The sequence below is a fragment of the Equus przewalskii genome, chromosome 7 (genome assembly GCF_037783145.1).
Source record: "Equus przewalskii isolate Varuska chromosome 7, EquPr2, whole genome shotgun sequence".
Taxonomy (NCBI): Eukaryota; Metazoa; Chordata; class Mammalia; order Perissodactyla; family Equidae; genus Equus; species Equus przewalskii.
Window position 1 is genome coordinate 26,686,026 of NC_091837.1, and position 13,423 is coordinate 26,699,448.

At 41.4% G+C, this 13,423-nt stretch overlaps 1 long non-coding RNA gene across 1 annotated transcript; it reads left to right on the plus strand.

The window, feature by feature from the left end:
- Positions 1 to 609: 609 nt before the first annotated feature.
- Positions 610 to 8,584, plus strand: LOC139084474 (uncharacterized). Its single transcript, XR_011541879.1, has 5 exons — positions 610 to 774; positions 999 to 1,138; positions 2,637 to 2,782; positions 3,358 to 3,475; positions 5,634 to 8,584. It is a non-coding gene; the product is annotated as an uncharacterized lncRNA (long non-coding RNA).
- The last annotated feature ends 4,839 nt before the right edge of the window (positions 8,585 to 13,423 follow it).

Genomic DNA, 13,423 nt, shown 5'->3' on the forward strand with positions numbered 1-13,423 from the left:
GAACATGCTTTCTTTCCATTTCCTTTTTTTTTTTTTTTAACGGTAGGCTATTCCACAAATGTGTCTGGACTATTCATGCTCTTCTAAGATGTGTCTTAGAGGTTGGGTCTTGCCTCACTGGGGCAGGTCCAGGTTTGAGGAGGAGGGCAGTGTGCTTTGTCCTTCCCCCACGCCACCCGCCCTGGACCCCTCAATGTCGTGAGAGACGAGAGGTCGCTGTGCTATTTCATGCTTTATTTTGATGCACCCTCTCGGTTTCAGGCCCTTACTGCCCCCTGACATACAAAATTAATTACACCTGCTCTTTACCTGGAAGGAGCCCCCAGTGCAGCCGAGAGGCCGTCAGAGACAGGCCTGGATGAGGAACGCAGAACCCTACCCGAGATTCCACCACTGGAACCCACGCGGCACCAACCGGTTTAGTTTCTACTCCATATTTCAATAAAGTCTTTATTCCAGGCTTGATTTTTAACAGTTTTATGCTTTCCCTCTGGAGTGTTTCTCTCTGTAGTGCCATCTACTCAAGTTTAAGTTTTAATTAACCAGCTGTCATTTGCTTGTTAGTCCTGCACCAACCTGATGTTTTATGAAATTTTAATTTAACCCAAGCTGGATCAGAAGATTTCTTCAAACAACAAAGGCACGGGATTAACGGAGTGCTGTTGAGATGAAGTAGAGCCGCTCAAGTGCTAACAGATTCAGGGAAGGGAAGGAATGAAAGATGAGCACTTGCGGAATTATTACGGGGCGTCAGAGCTGTGTGTGACGATCAAGGTGAGTTGGTGCGAGCACAGGACCGGAAGCACGGGTGGTAGACCCAAGGTTACACTCGCTTGTTCTCTGCCTTCCTCTGTCCTTCTTTCCTTCTACCTCATGTCTCTTTTTCTCTCTCTCTGCCTCTAAGCATCTCTTAGCTTCTCTCTCTTTCTATAGCTGGTTGACTCTGTTTATCTACGGATCTAACAGTTCATTCCCTTTGTCGCCCCTTCTGTCCCAAGGTCTTGTTCTGACCGAGTGTCCCAGGCTCCGAAGGGCTGGAGCCAGGATGACCATCCTAAGGAGTGAGTGACTGACGGCAGGGACCCCCCTGGGAGCAGGAGGAGGCTGCACGGAGGTGCTGGTCCCTCCCCTGGAATAGGTAACTTGCTCATGAGCAGAAATAACCTTTTCAGCAGACAATATTTCTTTAAGTGCATTCACACTCTCCTTCACAGTTTTTGTGAACTGTACCTAACATTGTACCTTTATATACTTTTTCTTTTTTCTTTAAATTATCCTAAATTTTGCCACATTCCAAGTCTACAATCCATGGAACCATGAGTTTGTGTGTATTACATATTATTTTTTAAGATTCTATTTTTTTGGTTTTGTTTTTTGTGTTTTTTTTGTGGAAAATTAGCCCTGAGCTAACATATGCTGCCAATCCTCCTCTTTTTGCTGAGGAAGACTGGCCCTGAGCTAACATCCATGCCCATCTTCCTCTACTTTATATGTGGGACGCCTACCACAGCATGGCGTGCCAAGCGGTGCCATGTCTGCACGCGGGATCCGAACCAGCAAACCGCGGGCCGCTGAGAAGCGGAACGGCAAACATAACTGCTGCGCCACCAGGCTGGCCCCTGTTACATTTCTTAATACACATTAAAATATTGAAAGTAAAAAAAAAAAAGCCAAAACCAAAAACAAAGACAAGTTTTCTATGTACCATCTAAAATAATTTTAAGCATTTCCACTGGTAAAAATTCCACCATTTGGCTAACTTCTTAAAGAGCACTTTTCTTGCTTGTTGTTTGTTTTCATTTTTATTTTTCCTCTAATTCTATTTGGCCAGGTCTACAATTCTGCTGGAATGCAGTCCCTGGCTCTGTCGTGTTGTTTGAACTCCAAATGTACCGTTTCTGCAGGTTTTTAACACATGTTGGAGTTTTCCTTTTGTAATAGAGCCCTTGAAAGATCTGGGGAAAAATGTTGTATTTTCAGCATTGTCTGTCCTCTTTTAAGTTGTTAAAAGAATCCTTAAGTCCAGTCTATTTATTCATTTTAGGAAAATAACAAGAATGGTGAGTTCTGTCGCCACAGGAGTTCACCTGCTCCTATAAAGAGGTCGAGCTTCGATTTGGCTCAATCATGAGATCTTTAAACTGGAATAAAGCCTCATTTAAGTTTCTCTCCTAAGGTGGAGCAGGTCGAGGGGAGCTGTTTCCTTCTCATTCCAGCCTCCTGTTCAGGGTGGAGACTTTCGAAGGCAGCTACTTCTTAAACCAGAGACAATTTTGATATCTGACATATATAAATGGGCAATTTCAAATAGAAAACTTGATTTCCACTTCTCTTGAAAAGTTTAAGCTAGGCTCACATTCCTGCTTGGTGATATCCCCTGGGACTGAATAGCAAGTGACCTGGTTACAGCGCTCCTGTGGTCTCCAGTTGACCTCAGTCCCCACCACTCCCTCTTGTCTCTCGGCATTAAGGCTGAGGGCCACATGTCATTTCTCATCACCTTTACACTGCTTGTTTTCTGATAGCAGTGTTCACAGAGAAGTGGAAAATTGATGCATGCTGGTATCTATAAAAAATGGGCCCAAAATGATAGACCTCATTCTGCCACTCTGTCTTAGAATTCTGTTTCATGCCAGGTCATAAAAATAATGGTGGAAAATTGGAGCACACTCTTCCAGAGAATGTTCAGGGCACCAAGGGCCCTTGAAATCAGACCGCAGGAGAAGCAATTGAAGGACGTGCAAGTGCTTAGCCACATGAGGAGAAAGAAAAACGCCCAGAGGTGAGGAGACAGTGGAGGTCCAGGGGCCTTTTTTTAAGCATAGAAAGGGCCACTGTGGGGAGGATGGAGAAGACGTGTCCCTTCTTTCTGGATCTCTAAAGCGGAAACGAAAAAGAAACCAACTTTAGTTCATTTTAAAGAAACAGACATTTCAGAATCAGGGTCTTATGACGGCTGAATTTTTCAGACATTGGTTCAAATGTGGCTTCACCACTTTCTAGCTGTTTGGTCTTTGGTAAGTCCTGTTAACTCTCGATGCCTTGATTTCTTCTGTGTGGTAAGGAGATGATCGTGGCCCGTTGGAATTGTACCTTATGCAGAGATTACTTTTAAATCAGAGTGTGTAAGGGGAAAACTTCCAATTATCAAAATGAACTTTCGAAGTGCTTTAAATGAAACTTAAATCACAAGGACTTGGGCTCTTTGAAACTCAAAACCCAAGAGTTAATTTTCTTCTTTCTCCTTGCATTTGACTCTTGCGAATTTCCTTGGGTCCTTATAGGTCAAAGTCTAGTTAAAAAGCATGTAGGAGGAGTCACAGATTTTAATTTTTTCTCACATTCTTTTCTTCCCAGTCTGTATAAGTGAATTGTCACATGTAAAATGTGTGAATAATGCAATCCCATTTTGGAGAGACTAACATAAGACTACCGGCAAAAGGATTTCACAGTGCCTGACCTGCAATATGTATGTGTAGGTATTTATAGGTATAACTATATGTTTTAAAATCCACTTGATCGGAAGCTTCCTGGGCTCCAGGATTATGTTACGTTAAACAGCGGATTCCTCATTGCTTCGCAGAGTACCTGGAACTTTGTAGGTATTCAATGAAAATAATCGGAAGAAGGAAGAAAAGAAAGAAAGAAGGGAGGAAGGAAGAGAGGGAAGAAGAGAGAGAGAGGGAGGGAGGATCTCATGATGGAATAAGGGGCTGCACGAGTTGTTCCACGCATAGTGTTTGCTGGAACATCTCCTTTGCATCCCTTCTCACTGGAGGTAATCAAAGAAATAGGGAACCTTGAGAGTCAAATGGATTTTCATTGGGTGGAGACTTGGATGTACGTACTTAGATACTATGATCTAAGTTCTTTTTGGTTCTCATAGAATGCGTTTATTTCCCAAATATTCACTGAATAGCTGCTGTGTGCAGTGTAATGCTCGTGGAGCTTAGGGAGCTATAAAAGTGGAATCATGGTTTCTGCTCTGAGTAGCTCAAAGTGTAGATAGTGGATATTAACAGCTAAAATTTATTATTGGCCAAACACTATTACAAGCCCGTTAACAGTATCAGCTTATTTATGCATCAAACAAGACTTGAAGATAGGTAATGCTGCTACCTAAAATGAATAGATGAGAAATCAGAGGGCTTAAGAGGGTAAGGAGCTTCCTCAAGGGCGTCCAGCTGGTCGTGGTGGAGCGGCGTTCCCGCCGAAGCAGCTTGCGCTGAGTCTGCACTCAACCCCTGCGCATTATTACTTTTCATCCTCTGAGGGTGGAGGGCATGGTGGGAGGGGTGTCTTAGGAGCAGTAGCAAAGTTCCCTTCCTACTGCTCCCCTACCTGAGCAGTCAGCTAGTTGATAATGAGCTTTCCTGAATTTTGTAACACACTATTGTTTCCAACCACCGCACCTGAAAGGCACGTGGTCTTCTCACTGCCAAGTTTCTTTGAACGTCTTCACAGGAAGGATGAAAAACCTATTTCCAGAGTAGAAGTCTTTTCATGTCTCTCTTTCTGATGGAGTGGTGGGTTTATGCTTTCCTGGGTTGGTAATTATATCGCTTGTGCATAAATTGTGGCTTCCAGGACCCCAGGAGCCTGTCACACATCATTAGCAGGTACTTAACTGTTTTCATTCCTGAAAAAGAAATAGAAATAAGTGCATGTTGGCACAGAGATAGGGCTCCCCACCTGACTCTGCAATAATTAAGTGTGCAGGGACCGACCTGGTGGCATAGTGGTTAATTTCATGTGCTCCCCTTCCAGGGCCTGGGGTTCACAAGTTCAGATCTGGGTGTATCTAGCACCACTCGTCAAGCCGCCCTATGGCAGCATCCCACATAAAACAGAGGAAGATGTTAGCTCAGCGACAATCTTCCTCAAGCAAAAGGAGGAAGATTGACAATGGATGTTAGCTCAGGGCCAATCTTCCTCGCAAAAAATAAATAAAAAAATAATTAAGTGTCCAGCCTTCTGGTTTCCCCTGGACTAGGCACTAATGAGATGCTAAAGACCTAATAAAAAGCCGTTAATATGTTATGTCTTCCCTGCCCCAGGGGAGCACTTTGTTTCTAAACCTGGCTCAGGGCCATGTGTCTTCTGATGGATGAGCTGTCACGTGGAAAACTAAAATTGTCCTGCTGCTTGCTTAGAAATGGGTAGCAAGTTGGCTCCTAAATAGAGGCAAACTCTGGCTTTGAAATAGCATCTGTGTTGCCCAGATTAGGGCACAGCAGCTGGAATAGAGAGCGCTTTGCCTGAAGGGCTGGCTTGACCGAGGGAGTAAGATGGCAGGTGTGGTGTTTCCTGAGTGGGGTCCTCTGGAGAAGGTGATTTGAACACAATAATGCGAACAAAGGCATCATTGAAGAGTTAGGTAGAGAAGATGTGGACAGTTGTGGTAGGCAGCAGGATTTGGGAGTTCTAACACATATCCTGAATCAGACTTTTTGGTTACAAACGATGAAAACTCAAATCAAATTTTGTTAAACCAAAAAGGAAATCAGTTGGATCGTGTCCCTGAAAAGGGCCGTTAAGGTTCATTGTGAACTTCGATTGAGGGCTTTCTTGGGACTTGGTTTCCTTCCATTCCTCAGTACTGGTTTCCTCTGTGCTCTCTTCATTCCTGCCAGGCTCTTCCTGTGTGGTGGTCTCCAGCAGTTTCCGGTTTACATCATTCTAGCTTCAAGAACAGCAGGAGGAAAGTTTTAATTCTCAGCCATTTCACCAAGAATCACTTGATGAAACAGACTTGCTTCTCACGCCCATTCCTGAATCAGTAGCACCATGGACATAGGTGGAACATGCTGATTGACCAGACTTATGTTGTGGATCCAAATGTGGGGCTGGGAGTGAGAGTTCAGCCTCTTCATCCTCAGGGTAAAACTGAGAAAACAGCAAATAAGGGCATGCCAACTGGATAGGCAAAGAATGACGGCTATCCATTCAGTTTCCCTTGAAGAGTCCCTGTGAATATTCCTGACATTCGTTTTTTTTTTTTTTTTTGAGGAAGATTATCCCTGAACTAACTCCTGCCAATTCTCCTCTTTTTGCTGAGGAAGACTGGCCCTGAGCTAATATCCATGCCCACCTTCCTCTACTTTATATGTGGGACGCCTAATACCGCATGGTGTGCCAAGTAGTGCTATGTCCGCACCCAGGATCCGAACCGGCGAACCCCAGGCCGCCGAAGCAGAATGTGGGCACTTAACTGCTGCACCACCAGGCCGGCTCCCCCGACATTCTTTTAGGAAGAATATAGTCAGTAAGCGTTGCTAGGAAGCCTACCATGTGGAAGCCCGGTGGCAGATCTGCAGTGATTTTTGCAAACTATTGGAGAAACATTTTAGCCGCCAGCTACTTACTGCATGTCCAATTGTATTAGATATCTATAGTTGCATAACAAATGACTCACTACTTAGCAAGTTAGAAAAATAAGCATTTATTAAAACAAACTTTCTGTGTGTCAGGAATCTGGAAATGGCTCAACTAGAAATGGCATGAGACTTTGGCTCAGAGTCTCAGGTGAGGTTGCAGGTAAGATGTTGATGGGGGGCTACAGTCATCTCAAACTTTGTCTGGGGCTGGAGGAGCCCATTCCGAAATGGCTCACTCACACAGCTGAGAAGTTCCTGCTGGATGTTATCAGGAAGCCTCAGTTCCTTGCAGCATGGGCTCTTTGTAATGCTGCCTACGAGTTCTCATGACGTGGCAGCTGGCTTCCACAACATGAAGGATTTAAGAGAGAGAGGAAGGAGTCGTCACAATGATTTTCATGTCCTAATCTCAAAGACACGCATGGTCACTTCTGACTTATTGTAGTCGTGACAAGTTAGTCACTAAGTCCAGCCCACACTCAATGGGAGGGGAATTCTTGTTCCAGCTGTTAGATAGTAGAGTGTTGAAGAATTTGTGGATGTACTTTCAAATGATCGCAGTCTACCCTCTGACCACAGATTATTTTCATCCCTCCCTTATGCAAAATGCACTTAGCCCTCCCCAGATGTCCTGAAAACCTCACCCTTTCACTCATCAACTCAAAATCCAGGACTTTGGGATCTACATTAGGTCCAGGTGCAGACGGGGGTCCCTGATCCTAAGGGCTCAGTGTGATCCATTGGGGAAGGATATTTGTCTCCCCAAATGGAACCCCTGCTTATGGGAAGACGGCAGAGATTTGGAGTCTGATTGATGTCAGTTCTCATCTTGCCTCAGTCATCACTCTCCAAGGAATATCATGTGATCTGCTGTCCTCAGTGGACCATAGAGAGCTCCTCTGTATGTAACAACATCAACAATGGCTTGCACTGATTGGGCGCTGAATGTATGCTAATGTTCTAGGCACTATTCTCAGGGCGTCATATGTTTTGACTTATTTAATCCTCACAACAATGAAGGGGGGAAATACTATTATGAATCCCATTTTATAGATGTGGAAACTGAGGCACAGAGAAGTTAGGTAACTTGTCCCAGGTAACCCACATGGAAAGGGGCAGAGTGGGGTTTGAGCTCCAGACAGTGTGATCTCACCCATCACATTAATAGAGGACTCCAGTTTTCCGCTGAACACAGTCCAATGTGAATAGTGATATTGCTTCTCTAAGACTCTTCTATTTCTTTTATTTTCTTTCTCTTGAATTGTCCCCAAATGACTTGTTTTAAATAAGATCTGAGAATTTAAAGTTATCATTTGTCAGAGATGAAAATGTGTCCCTTTTAATTTCTAAAACATTGTATGACTGAATATATATTGGCTCATTTTAGGAATTAAGGAACACACAAAGAAATACAACAAAAAGAACCTGCAATCCTTTCCTAGTCAAAAAGCATGTGTACCAATAGAGGCAGAGATGAGAGAGAGAACTCTTCTGATTAAATCAGATTGCTCCCAAAACATGCAGGGAATTTAGCAATTCAATGGCTTTTTATTGATGTATCTCACTTAGAGAACAGGGATGCTCAGAAAGTTTTCCTGGCTTTAGGAGCTGGAGGGAACATAAATCATGGCTGAGCTGAGAACCCCAAGAGATCATAAAACAAGAGGAGATTTCAGATTTACACAACTCACCCATTAAACAGGGAAGAAATTCTCTCTTCTAGTTTTATTGTCAAGTGGGACAAGCAGGTCTCAGAAAATCATCGTTTCTATTTATATCCTTTATTCACTCTTTTCTAATTACATCTTTGAAACTACTGTTTGGATTTAATTCGCCATTGAAGCAGCATTACTTCTTATGGACTAAGCTACATTGATATGACAATAATATGGATTGTAAACTGCTTATTTATTTTTAATTTCTCTTCTTCCCTGAAGGATTGTGATCACCTCTCCCCCCAAAAATCAATGAGTTGATTGATAGAGTCTTTATGTTACTGACCTTTTCTAAAGCCAAGTTTTCCAGGCCCTGCATGGTTTGTTTTTTTTTTTTCAAATTAAAGCCCTAACCCCAAATACTGCCTTAGAAAGACAACTTTTTATGCTCTGTCCTGCCAACATTCTTATTAACTGAATGTTTCAGCCTTGCAGTTTCTCAGTAAATATGTTACCAAACACAGAGCAATAAATAAATATTGTCCAACAACCTTTGAGTGTATCATTTTTCCATGAATATGTGGGTTACAATCTTGATTTATTTTCTTTTGAGTACAGTTGTGCACAAACATACTAGACACCCATTTTCTGAGCTTTCTTGGTATCTGAAAACACACTTGTGGGGATTGTGCATTTCCCATTCTCCTTATGACAGCCCTGGGCAGTGGTGATAATAATGCTAAGAAAAACTGTATATCTGGACGTTAGCAGTATGGCAGAGCAAGCTGGTCCCTTTGCCTCTCCCTCTGAATTATAACTAAACGGACATTCATTGACCAATGGAGGACACCCACCCACACAACACAAGAGGATGCCTGAGAGACCCATGCAGCTACACATCTGAAGGTGGATGGACTGGGTCCCTGGGAAGCAGTGGAGATAGGTGAGTGTTCCTCTGCCCCTCCCCGGCAGCAGTGAGCCAGGTTGTAGGTCCTCACAGAGCAGCCAGTGCCACTCTAAGAGGAGGTGGGGATAGCCCAGCCTACATGAGAATGCTATCCTGGCCTGCAGGAGCACCCACTGTACCGGCACAACTTAGAGCAGATGGGGTGGCATCAAAAACCCAGCTCCTGTCCATCCTCCAGTGGTGGCAGGTGGAACCTGCAACCTGATGCTACCGCAAATATGCTGGCAAAGGGTCACTTCACCAAACACCATGAAAAACTACTCTAACACTTCAGAGTAGAAGGAAAGTGACAAGTCTCCAGAAACAAAACCTGAAGTCACAGAAATCTACAATCTAAATGACAGAGAATTCAAAATAGCTGTCATAAAGTAACTCAATGAGTTACAAGAAAGCTCAGACAGACAATTCAAAGAGCTTAGGAATAAAATTAATGAGCAGAAGGAATGCTTCACCAAAGAGATTGAAACTATAAAAACAAACACAGAAATTCTGGATATGAAGAACACAACTCATGAGATAAATAAATAACCTAGAATCCTTAAAAAAAATAGAGCTGCCATTGTGGAGGACAGAATTAGTGATTTAGAGGATAGAAATATAGAAGTGCTTCAGGTGAAGGAAGAGAGAGAACTAAGATTTTTTAAAAATGAAGGAATTCTTCAAGAAATATCCAACTCATTTAGGAAAAGCAACGTGAGGATTATAGGTATTCAAGAGGGAGAAGAGAGAGACAAAGGAGCAGAGAGCTTGTTCAAAGGAATAATAGCTGAGGGGCTGGCCCAGGGGCACAGCAGTTAAGTGCGCACATTCCACATCTTGGCAGCCCAGGGTTTGCCGGTTTGGATCCCAGTTGTGGACATGGCACCGCTTGGCACACCATGCTGTGGTAGGTGTCCCATGTATAAAGTAGAGGAAGATGGGCATGGATGTTAGCTCAGAGCCAGTCTTCCTCAGCAAAAAGAGGAGGATTGGCAGTAGTTAGCTCAGGGCTAATCTTCCTCAAAAAAAAAATTAGAAAAAAAACAAAGAAATAATAGCTGAGAACTTGCCAAACCTGGGGAAAGACCTGGACTTACAAGGACAGGAAGCCAATAGAACTCCTAATTGCATCAATGCAAAAAGACCTTCTCCAAGGCAAATAATAGTAAAACTGACAGAAGTCAATGACGAAGAAACAATACCAAGGGCAGCCAGGCAGAAGAAAATAACCTACAAAGAAACCCCTATCAGGCTTTCAGCAGATTTCTCAGCAGAAACCTTATAGGCTAGGAGCAAATGGAATAATATATTCACAATGAAACTAAGAGCTGGTTCTTTGAGAAGATAAGCAAAATTGACAAACCATTAGCCAAACTTACTAAGAAAAAAAGAGAGAAGACTCAAATAAATAAACTTAGAAATGAAAGAGGATAAATTATAATGGATACCACATAAATACAAAGGATTATAAGAGAATACTATGAAAAAATATATACCAACAAATTGGATAACCTAGAAGAAATGGATAATTTCTTAGACTCATACTACCTTCCAAAACTGAATTGAGAAAAATAGAGAATCTGAATAGACCAATCACAATTAAAGATATTGAAACAGTAATCAAAAACCTCCCAAAAAATAAAAATCCAGGACCAGATGCCTTCTCTGGAGAATTCTACCAAACATTCAAAGATTCAAAGAAGATTTAATACCTATCCTTCTCAAACCACTACAAAATATTGAAGAAGATGGAACACTTTCTAACTCATTCTATGAGGCTAACATTACCCTAATACCAAAACCAGGCAAGGACAACACAAAGAAGGAAAATTATAGGCCAATATCACTGATGAACATAGATGCAAAAATCCTCAACAAAATATTGGCAAACTGAATACAGCAATACATGAAAAGAATCATGCACCATGATCAATTTGGATTTATATCAGGGATGCAGGGATGGCTCAACATCCACAAATCAATCAACATGACACACCACATTAACAAAATGAGGAATAAAAATCATGTGATCATCTCAGTAGATGCAGAGAGAGCATTTGACAAGATCCAACCTCCATTTATGATAAAAAGTCTGAATAAAATGGGTGTAGAAGGAAAGTACCTCAACATAATAAAGGCCATATATGACAAACCCACAACTAACATCATGCTCAATGGAGAAAAACTGGGGAACAAGACAAGGATGCCCAATATCACCACTGTTATTCAACACAGTACTGGAGGTTTTGACCAGAGAAATTAGGCAAGAGAAAGGAATAAAAGGCATCCAAATAGGAAGTGAAGAAGTGAAAATCTTACTGTTTGTGGATGACGTGATTCTCTCTATACAAAACCCTAAAGGATCCACCAGAAAATTATTCGAAATAATCAACATCAACAGCAAAGTTGCAGAGTACAAAATCAACTTACAAAAATCGGTTGCATTTCTTTCCACTAACAATGAAGTAGCAGAAAGAGAACTAAAGAATGTAATCCCATTTACAACTGCAACAAAAAGAATAAAATATCTAGGAATAAATCTAACCAAAGAGTTGAAAGACTTGTACACTGAAAACTCTAAGACATTATTGAAAGAAATTGAAGAAGATATAAAGAAATGGAAAGATATTCCATGCTCATGGATTGGAAGAATAAACCTAGTTAAAACGTCCATATTACCTAAAGCAATCTACAGATTTAATGCAATCCCAATCAGAATTCTCAATTATTTATGGAAATACAACAAAGAATCTTAAAATATTTATGGAACAACAAAAGACTTTGAATAGCCAAAGGAATTCTGAGAAAAAAGAACAACCTAGTGGCATCACAATCTCTGACTTCAAAATATACTGCAAAACTATAGTAATTAAGACAGCATGGTACTGGCACAAAAACACACAGAGAGATCAATGGAACAGAATCGAAAGCCCCGAAATAAAACCACACATTTACAGACAGCTAATCTTCAACAAAGGAGCTAAGAACATATAATGGAGAAAGGAAAGTCTCTTCAATAAAAGATGTTGGGAAAACTGGACAGCCACATGCAAAAGCATGAAAGTAGACCATTATCTTACACTATATAAAAAAATTAACTCAAAATGGATTAAAGACTTTCATGTAAGTCATGAAATGATAAAACTCCTAGAAGAAAATATAGACAGCACATTCTTTGACATTGGTCGTAGCAGCGTCTTTTTGAATATCATGTCTACTCAGGCAAGGGAAGCAAAAGAAAAAATAAACAAATGGGACTACATCAGTCTAAAAAGCTTCTGCAAGGCAAAAAAACCATGAACAAAACGAAAAGACAGTCCACCAACTGGGAGAAAATATTTGTAAATCACATGTCCAACAAGGGGTTAATTTCCAAAATATATAAAGAACTCCTACTACTCAACAAAAACACAAACAACCTGATCAAAAAATGGGTGGAGGATGTGAACAGACATTTGTCCAAAGAAGATATGCAGATGGCCAATGGGCACGTGAAAAGATGTTCAACATCACTAAATATCAGGGAAGTGCAAATCAAGACTACCCTGAGATATCACCTTACACCTATCAGAATAATTATAATTAACAAGAGAAAAAATTACAAACGTTGGAGAGGATGTGGAGAAAAGGGAATCCTTACACCGCTGGTGGGAATGCAAACTTGTGCAGTCACTATGGAAAACAGAGTGGCGATTTTTCCAAAAATTACAAATAGAAATGCCATATAATCCAGCCACCCCACTCCTGGGTATCTAACCAAGGAACATGAAATCAACAATACAAAGAGAGATCTATGCACCCCTATGTTCACTGCAGCGTTATTCACAACAGCCAAGGTGTGGAAGCAACCCAAGTGCCCATCAACTGATGAGTGCATAAAGAAGATGTAGTACACATAGACAATGGATATTACTCAGCCACAAAAAACACAAAGTCATCCCGTTTGCAACAACATGGACAGACCCCGTGGGCATGATCTTAAGTAAAATAAGCCAGACAGAGAAAGACAAACACCGCACGATTTAACTCATTTGTAGAAGATAAATAAACACATGGGCGAAAAGAACTGATTAGTGCTTATCAGAGGGGAAGGGGGTTGGGAGGTGGGCAAAAGGGGTAAAGGGGCACTATGTATGGTGATGGGTAAAAATTATTGATGGTGAGCACGATGCAGTCTATACTGAAACTGATAAATAATAACATACACCTGAAATCACACAATGTTATAAACAATTATGACTTCAATAAAATAATTTGAACAAAAAAGAAAGAAAGGATATATCCCAAGTGGTTATCTCTGCAAAAAACAAAAGTTCGCTTTTGCTTTCTCCAGTCCCCAAGTCTTTTACCATCGCTACAACTGGGACAGAAGGAACTGTGGCCTAGCATTTTGGGTCTGTACCAGAAATTTTTGACAGTATAAACAAGACAGATAAAATAAGACA